The following is a 9,524-nucleotide window of genomic DNA, read 5'->3' on the forward strand; positions in this document are numbered from 1 at the left end:
GCTTGAGTCCAGAGGCACATTTAAGACTCCTCAAAGTTTTATTCCAAGTGTGAGTTTTCATGCGTGGGCACAGTTCTTCAGACAATGAAATGGACCATCACCAGGCTACAGAGATAAGGAGAGAGTAGATCAGCAGTGGATTCATAAACCGCTCCATGAAGATATCCAACAAATGTGAAGGATAATGTTTAGCCAATGCAAGAGCCTGGCTAGAATAACAAGGGGCTTTCCGCACCGGGATCCTTGTAGCAAATTGGTTGCTGAACGAAAAATCGCCATTTAAAATAGTGGAATTCGTCATTATGCATACCTGACTTTGTAGTGGAATCCAGTTGCGTTTCCATCGTTTCCCACAGGCTTCTGGTCTCAGCAAAAATCGCTAGAAAGGAAGTGCTATTGCCGAGCTCGTCCCGCCCCTGGCTGTCAAGCAGCCAATGGGCAGCTGTTAGCATGCTCCCAAACAGCCCCTTTCCCTTTAAGAAAGGTTTTTTTTTAAAACACACCCATTGCAACAAATATGTGTTGATTCGTTGCAACGGAGAGACCCATCCAGCTGGCAGGTGTGTTTGAGCTGTTGTTTCATCGTTGCCACGCTCCCCCGAGTGAAAAAAAAAATCCCCCCCCCCTCACGGGCCCGATTTTCAGCCGAAAACAGTGTAAAAATTAAAGGGAAAATACATCAGCAAACGGGCTTCTCTGTTGTTTGTGCTTTAGTGACTAAACAGCTCTGGGGAGGGACTGAAGCCGGGGAAGGCTCTAAACAGAGGCTCGTTTGGAGAAAAAAAAATGGCGATCACTTCGCCGGAAGATCAGAGGAGAGAGCCAGGGGGAGGGACTTTGTAGAAACCACAACAATGGTAACGCACAGAACTTTCCCGCTAGTGTTGCAGATTGGTTGCAGGAGTGTAGCACTTTCCGGAAGGTGAATCCACTTTTGGGGATTTCCCTGAAAGCGCTACAAGGAAGCGCTTTTTGCGGATCGGTTTCAGGTGTGTGGCAGATTGTCAACGACGTTGTGCATAACGGCAAATCAGTAGCGTTTTCAATTGGCAACCATTGTGCGATTTTGAAGGCGTGCGAAAAGCCCCCAAGTTTATTAGGTGATCAGTTCTTTGAGTTCAACTCCAGTTTAAAAAACAGTGTGTGTGTGTGTGGGGGGGGGGATGGCCAAGATTAGTGATTCACGGAAGTTGCATTCGCAGTTGTAGAACGGAGCAGAGACTGATGACCTTGAATAAGAAGACTTTGTTGGTCTTATACGCTCCATTGGACTTTGTTCTGCTACTTCTGACCAATGTGATGACTTACTTAGGGACTCCCGAAGCAGAAAAGGAACTTGAAGCTTGTTCCCTAACAATAATACTTTGCGCTTAGAACATGGTCAGGATTCAAAGAACATCCTGTTTGTTATCTCAAGATCTACCCAAGTATTATTATAGCATTGTAACATTGTAAGAGGAGCCTCTTGTGGCGCAGGGTGGTAAGGCAGCAGACATACAGTCTGAAGCTCTGCCCATGAGGCTGGGAGTTCGATCCCAGCAGCCAGCTCAAGGTTGACTCAGCCTTCCATCCTTCCGAGGTGGGTAAAATGAGTCCCCAGCTTGCTTGCTGGGGGGTAAATGGTCATGACTGGGGAAGGCACTGGCAAACCACCCCGTATTGAGTCTGCCATGAAAACGCTGGAGGGCGTCACCCCAAGGGTCAGACATGACTCGGTGCTTGCACAGGGGATACCTTGACCTTTACCTAATATTATTATCTGGGGGCATGGGCATGATGCATCTATTTGGCATTCAGTGGTTGTAGCAGCAAGTGCAGCGAAAGATCCTGGAGAGCAGCTGCCCATCTGAGTAGACAATCCTTCCTTTGGTGGGCCAGTGGTCTGACTTGCTATAAAGCACCTTCATGCATCCATGTTTCCATCTCCCTACTGCCAATGGGGGAGAGAGGCAAGATCTACCTGTGTGGCAGAATTGGGGGGGTAAAATTCTGAGGTGGTAGTACAGCCTGTAACTTTTCAGGCTGATAGTGGGCAGATCAAATCTTCAGTGTTTCCCCTTGTACAAATTCCCTGCAAGATATAAAAGATAAAAGCATGTTGGCAGAAGAGGATGGGACCCGCAGTAATGGCTTTAAACTATGTCTAGAACAGCACCAGCTAGATATCGGGGGGGGGAGGGAATTCACAGTCAGATTAGTCCAGCAGAGGAGTGGGCTGCCTAAGGGGGGTGGGGAGCTCTCCCTCACTGGCGGTCATTAAGGAGCAGCTGGACAGATCCTTCTCCTGGATGCTTTGGGCTGATCCTGCGTTGAGCAGGGGGTGGGTCTAGATGGCCTGCATAGCCCCTTCCAACTCTAGGAGTCTGGGGTGTAAGCTGCACGGAGCTTTTATTCCCATCCCAGGTCGATTCAGTCCCTGCCGTCTACACAGAATTCGATTTCCGTTTGGATTTGGGGCGATTTTAATTTTCCTTCTGCAGCAAGAAGGATTGATCCGGAGTGACCATACCTTTATGGTGCCATATCTGAGACTGCTGTTAATCCTGAATAAAGAAAGCTCCGTGGTAGAGAACCTCTGATAGGCCACACCTGGTCATGTGACAAGCTTGCCTTAAAGGAGAAGCCCCTAACTTCTCTCAACTTCTGTCGGTCCTGGATTTTTCCTCCCTCCTCTGCCTTTTTCGATCCTCTCCCCCAGCCCTCCAAGAAAAGAAAGAGGCTCCCTGCCTGGCTCCTCTCCCCCCCCCTCCAAGAAAAGAAAGAAAGAGGCTTGGCTCCCCCCCCCCTTCTGAGCCTCCCTAACCACATGCAGAACACTTTCCTGTTTCAATGGGGATGGGGGGGGGGAAGAGAAAGACCCGAGTTCAAAGCAATCTGAATTCAACAGGATTGACAATGGAATAAAGAAAGTAAGTGCAGACTGCCTAGGATTCTGAAAAGTCCTAGCTTTGACTACCTGCTGTTCTAGTTTTCCATTTTCAGGGTCTTATTAATGTAGGTGACATGAATAAATTGTTCAGCTGTAGACTGAAACATTCCATCCCACCACCTCAGCACCCAGCCACCTTGCTCCATTTGTCAGGTGAGCAAAAGAAGTTGCCCTGGGGCTGCCTAGGAGTCTGTGGCCAAGAGTCTGTGGCCTAGGAGTCTGTGGCCAAGAGTCTGTGGCCACTACCGGGATGGCTGCTTCTTCTTTGAGCCTGGGTTTCCGTGAACGGAAGACCGGGGAAACTCAGGTCCAATCTTATCGGATGACCTTGAGCTAATTCTTCTCTTGAAATCTTATCTACCTTGCAGGGGGGTTGTGAGGCTACAAGGGAACCCATGGGCACACTGTGGAGAAAGGGGAGGATAAGAATAGAGATGGTAGACTTCCTCGCCTAGCATGAGGAGAGAACAGTTCCAGGCACTTGGCTTCTCCTTGTAGGAGGGAAAGCAACATGATCTGTAGCAGTGGTCCCCAACCCGCGGGCCGTGGCCTGGTGCCGGTCCACGAAGGCCATGGCGCAGGGCTGCGGCTCCCTCTCCCCGCCCCTCCCCCGCAGTAAAAAACTTCCCAGGCCGCAAGCTTGCGGCCCGGGAAGCTTCTTACTGTGGGAGGGGGGGGAGAGGGAATCAGGGCCACGCCCACGCATTGCGCATGCGCGGCCGAAATCGCACATGCATGGCACTTTCGCGCATGCACGAAAGTGCTGAGCATGTGCGCTTTCGGCTGCGCATGGCGCATGTATGCATGCGCAGCCCGGCCGCGCATGCGCAATGCGCAGCCGCGCATGCGCAGCATGTGCGGGCGGGAAGTTGCCCTGCCGGTCCCCAGCCTCAAAAAGGTTGGGGACCACTGATCTATAGCAGCTGTATGCTGTTCAGCAACATGAGCTTAAAACCCTTCTCCCTCCAGCATCAAAGGAGCACTTTGAACATAACTACATTGATTGTAGTTAGAGTGATTGTCACTATGGCTAGTTAGGGCCCCTTGAACCAGAATGTGAATCCACATCTTGGAATTAATTTCTTAACTTTGGCTAGTTAGAAATGCAATTTTGTATAGCGCAGGGATAGCTAAACTGTGGTCCATGAACTACTGCTACTGGCAGGGGCTCATGGTAATTGTAGTCCATGGACATCTGCAAAGCCACAGTTTGGCCACCCCTAGAATGATGTGTGAAGGCAGATATCCTGGCCTCATCCTGGCTTCTTCCCCCAGCACGGTGCTCCAAGCTGACTGGGGTTTGAGACATCATCTTCAAGCTGAATGGTTCTTTAAACCAACCATGAACCAGGTATTCCTGCTATGCCTGAACCAAGCCAGTTTGGTGTAGTGGTTAGGAGTGCGGATGTCTAATCTGGCGAGTCGGGTTTGATTCCCCGCTCCTCCTCCACATGCAGCCAGCTGGGTGACCTTGAGCTCATGACAGCACTGATAAAACTATTCTGACCGGGCAATGATATCAGGGCTCTCTCAGCCTCACCCACCTCACAGGGTGTCTGTTGTGGGGAGAGGAAAGGGAAGGCGACTGGAAGCCGCTTTGAGACTCCTTCGGGTAGGGAAAAGCGGCATATAAGAACCAACTCTTCTTCTTCTTCTTCTTCAGTAATCTCAGGGCTCTCTCAGCCTCCGCTCCCTCACAGGGTGTCTGTTGTGGGGAGAGGAAAGGGAAGGCGACTGGAAGCCCCTTTGAACCTCCTTCGGGCAGAGAAAAGTGGCATGTAAGAACCAACTCTTCTTCTTCTTCTTCAGTAATCTCAGGGCTCTCTCAGCCTCCCTCCCTCACAGGGTGTCTGTTGTGGGGAGAGGAAAGGGAAGGCGACTGGAAGCCGCTTTGAGACTCCTTCGGGCAGAGAAAAGTGGCATGTAAGAACCAACTCTTCTTCTTCTTCTTCAGTAATCTCAGGGCTCTCTCAGCCTCCCCTCCCTCACAGGGTGTCTGTTGTGGGGAGAGGAAAGGGAAGGCGACTGGAAGCCGCTTTGAGACTCCTTCGGGCAGAGAAAAGTGGCATGTAAGAACCAACTCTTCTTCTTCTTCTTCAGTAATCTCAGGGCTCTCTCAGCCTCCCTCCCTCACAGGGTGTCTGTTGTGGGGAGAGGAAAGGGAAGGCGACTGGAAGCCGCTTTGAGACTCCTTCGGGTAGGGAAAAGCGGCATATAAGAACCAGCTCTTCTTCTTCTTCAGTAATCTCAGGGCTCTCTCAGCCTCTCTCCCTCACAGGGTGTCTGTTGTGGGGAGAAGAAAGGGAAGGCGACTGTAAGCCGCTTTGAGCCTCCTTCGGGTAGAGAAAGGCGGCATATAAGAACCAACTCTTCTTCTTCAGTAATCTCAGGGCTCTCTCAGCCTCACCCACCTCACAGGGTGTCTGTTGTGGGGAGAGGAAAGGGAAGGCAATTGTAAGCCGCTTTGGGACTCGGAGTAGAGAAAAGCGGCATATAAGAACCAACTCCTCCTCCTCCTCCTCCTTCCTCCTCCTCCTCCACCTCCAATGCAGCCAAAGCTTGCCAAAAACAACTATTCCCCTCTTTATTTGCAAAAAAAAAAGCCAAGTCATTCTAATGCTTCCATTGAGAGCTAGTGACTCTTGGCTTTTTCTTTTTCATTCTGAGCCAAGCCATCAGGTTCCCAATTAATGCCCCCCCACCCTCAATGCCTTCCCACATCTTTGATTCACCAGAAACGAAGAGGCCATAATATGCTGTGTCCTCCCAGGGGCAACCGCCGGAGCGTGTCCCGAGCAGACAGCGAGAGGGCCAAGAAGCTGAGTCACCAACTAACTGCTCAGGCAGTGCTTGGAATGAGATCCGGTCGGCAGACTGACGGAGTGATGGGTGCTCTGGAAGCCCCCCGATGACACCTGTGCGTTCTCACCAGGTGGTGGTGTCTCCCCAGCAAATGTTCCCCTCATTGGGTGTCTTTAGGCAGGAGCTGGACAGATACCTGTCGAGGATGCTTTAGGGCAGGGGTAGTCAAGCTGCGGCCCTCCAGATGTCCATGGACTGCAATTCCCAGAAGCCCCTGCCAGCGAATGCTGGCAGGGGCTTCTGGGAATTGTAGTCCGTGGACATCTGGAGGGCCGCAGCTTGACTACCCCTGCTTTAGGGCAACCTTTCTCTCCCTGGATCGGAAGACATCTTCAAGGATGGGCTTTCCCTTCAGCAGCTCAGGGAGGCAGGGTCTGGTTAAAATACCGTCCTTTTGCTTCGTAGAATCATAGAGTTGGAAGGGGCCATTCAGGCCATCTAGTCCAACCCCCTGCTCAACGCAGGATCAGCCCTAAGCATCCTAAAGCATCCAAGAAAAGTGTGTCTCCAACCTCTGCTTGAAGACTGCCAGTGAGGGGGAGCTCACCACCTCCTTAGGCAGCCTATGCCACTGCTGAACTACTCTGACTGTGAAAAATCTTTTCCTGATATCTAGCCTCTATCGTTGTACTTGAAGTTTAAACCCATTACTGCGTGTCCTCTCCTTCCTGTCCTCATGCGTGTGCCTCATCCCCAGTCTTTCCCCTGCCCCTGCATGGCTAGTATTTCTCTGCTAATTCCTTGCTATTTTTTAAAACCTAATTTCTTTCTGAGCCTCTCCTCACCCCTCCTTTTTTCCTCCTTACCTCTTCCAACCCTCTTCTGGCTTTGAGGTTTCTGGCTTGGAGGGGCCTGGGGGGCAGAGGGTGGTGGGGAGGGCTTTTGCAGACCGGGGGACGGCAGGACAGGGCAATGTGCAGTTGTCAAGGTGCTTTTCTTCGAGGCCATGGCAGTATTTTGTTGGAGAAAGGGATCCGGGGCCTGGCTGCTTTAGCTGCCCTGCAGGGGAGCTTGGTTGGAGAAGGTTTGAAGGGGGGTGCAAGTGGGAAGCGGGTTGGTTTTCGTGGTTGGTGGATGGAGAGGTGGGGGAAGGCCTTCCTTTTGCCATAAGAGGCACCCTGTGAGGGAGGTGGGGCTGAAAGAGCTCTCCAGTTTAGATGCCAACTGCTGGAAGGGACTGGCAGGGGCTCATGGGAATTGTAATACATGGACATCTGAAGAGTCACACTTTGGCCACCTCTCCCCTACAACAACCAGGAGGACACTAGGGCAAGGATGCACCCCAAAATAATCTTTGGAAAGACTTCAACCTCATTTACCACTAAACCACATTTACCCTTAAACCAATGACCACAAGTTCCCCAGGCTCTTCTCTTTCCTCTGTAATACAAGAAACCGGGCAGAAAGGCCTGCAAAAAAATGGCTGGGAGTGGTCTGGGCAGCATGGAACAGAAATCCTTGCCTTCCCCATCAGTCAGGAGCGAGGAACAAACAGCAAGGACAGCCCAGCCCGCAGGTGAAAAACGCTTGCAAGCTGCCTGTTACTCACCCAGGACTATGCTGAGGAGTGCTAGGTCAGCAGCAGGCTGGCACCCCCAATTACAGTGCCAGAGAATGCACCCTTCAAAGCACCCATTTTCTCTCGGGGAACGAATCTCTTTAGTCTGGAGCTGTAATTCTAGGGCAGGGGTAGTCAAACTGCGGCCCTCCAGATGTCCATGGACTACAATTCGCTGGCAGGGGGCTCCTGGGAATTGTAGTCCATGGACATCTGGAGGGCCGCAGTTTGACTACCCCTGTTCTTGGGGGTCCCCAGGTCCCACCTGGAGACTGGCATCCCCAGGTACCTCCGTGTCAGGTGAGTAGGAGGGACAGCCTAGGGGCCAGTGTGCCCAGCGTCCGTAAGAGGGGGAAATTGGGGTGGTGGTGGGGTGGGCGCCCCCCTCAGAGAAGACACAGGCTGGCTTCCCTAAGCTCTGTAGGCACCTTTGCCTCCGGAGGGTGAAGCCAAAGAGCCCCCAGGCATCCCCTACTCACCTGAGGAGAGGTGTCTGAGGGGGTCTGAGACTGCGGAGAAACGCCAACATTGGGGGAAGAGGGTTAGGGGAGGGAGTTCTAATCTGATTGGCCAGCCAGTGGGTGGACGGCCAATCAGAGGTGTCCAGCCGCCAAGAATGGCCCTCATTGGCCCATAGCCCTTAACACCGACTCCTCCCAGGACCCCTTACTCCTTTATTGAGACTCAAGGTGACAGATGATTCCAGATCAGAGAAGGACACAGGTTTCACACAGGTATAACTCCTCTCTCTTACATACCTCTCCTTCCAGTCTGCCTGACAAGGGTCACCCAAGGACTTCCTTCATTATTTCCCTGCCTTTCCAGTAAAAAGGGTTTCTTAATGCCTAATTCTTAAGTAGACTGAATGACGTCGACTTTGGCAGCTTCGTGGCATTTTTAAGATTAGCAGAGGTGAAGCTGCCTATTATTTGTGGATGGAAGCCAGGTAGATCGACTCCTGACAACAGGAAGTTAACAAAATGGATATCAGTGACAGGACGTAACTCATTGTCCGGGTGAGGGGGGCGAAGGGGGAACGGTGCAAACAACCCCAAAGCTGCAGTGGGGCCCCGAGACCCGAAAGACCTGTACCCGCCCAGAGGCGGGAACCCCAGGGGGTCGGTCGGACTACAGGCGTCGACAGAGCGAGACGAAGGCCCGTTGGAGACCGTCGCCCGATCCAGGCCCGGCCTCCCAACCGAGCCTGCTGTTGGGCGCCCAACCCCGTTCCGTGGCCCGGGAAAGCCTGCTACTTGCCTCCCCGGGCCTTGGGGGCGCAGAAAGCGGGGAGGCGGGAAGGACGGCGAGGGGCGAGGCGGGAGACAGGGCAAAGGGGGGAACCCGCAAGGGGAGTGCTCACCTGCCAGTCGTCCAATCCACGATGTGTGACTCAGGAGCCGCGGAACCTGCAAGGAGAGAAGAAAGCAGCCTTATCCGCCAGAGCAGAGCTACTCGCAGACGCCGAAGACAGGCGGGGCCGTAGGGGAAGTAGGGGAGCGAAGCTTTAAAGAAAGGGGTGGGGAAAAGGCACGGGATATGAGGAAGATGAGGGAGAGCACAGAGGGGTGAAAAACGGAGGCAAAACGGAGGTCGGGAGCGCACGGAGGAAAGCGGAACGCCGGGTGCCTGTAGGGTGGAGGAGTTAAAGGAAACGGTCTGCAGACCATCAGTGGACGTCGTGTCGTTTGTCCGGCGACCCAGTGGGCTGGAGCGGAGAGATGGCTGAGAAGGGGGCGTGAGGGGGGGGGCGCCCGGGGCAGGACAGTGGTGGAGGATGCGGGCAAGATTCTGGAGTGCGTAGGAGACAGGCTGTACCTTAAAAAGAAGTAGCAACAGCAGCAGGATTGGTTCTTCTATGCCGCTTTTCTCTACCCGAAGGAGTCTCAAAGCAGCTTCCAATCGCCTTCCCTTTCCTCTCCCCACAACAGACACCCTGTAAGGGAGGGGAGGCTGAGAGAGCCCTGAGATTACTGAAGGAGAAGAAGAGTTGGTTCTTATATGCCGCTTTTCTCTACCCGAAGGAGTCTCAAAGCAGCTTCCAATCGCCTTCCCTTTCCTCTCCCCACAACAGACACCCTGTAAGGGAGGGGAGGCTGAGAGAGCCCTGAGATTACTGAAGGAGAAGAAGAGTTGGCTCTTATATGCCGCTTTTCTCTACCCGAAGGAGTCTCAAAG

At 52.8% G+C, this 9,524-nt stretch overlaps 1 long non-coding RNA gene across 1 annotated transcript; it reads right to left on the reverse strand.

Annotated features, from left to right (window-relative positions):
- Window positions 1-257: 257 nt before the first annotated feature.
- On the reverse strand, window positions 258-9,283 carry LOC143827237 (uncharacterized). The gene is made up of 3 exons (XR_013227224.1): window positions 9,165-9,283; window positions 8,710-8,755; window positions 258-2,071 (listed from the first exon to the last, which is right to left on the reverse strand). It is a non-coding gene; the product is annotated as an uncharacterized LOC143827237 (long non-coding RNA).
- Between the last annotated feature and the right edge of the window lie 241 nt (window positions 9,284-9,524).

Source organism: Paroedura picta, chromosome 17 (genome assembly GCF_049243985.1).
Source record: "Paroedura picta isolate Pp20150507F chromosome 17, Ppicta_v3.0, whole genome shotgun sequence".
Classification (NCBI taxonomy): domain Eukaryota; kingdom Metazoa; phylum Chordata; class Lepidosauria; order Squamata; family Gekkonidae; genus Paroedura; species Paroedura picta.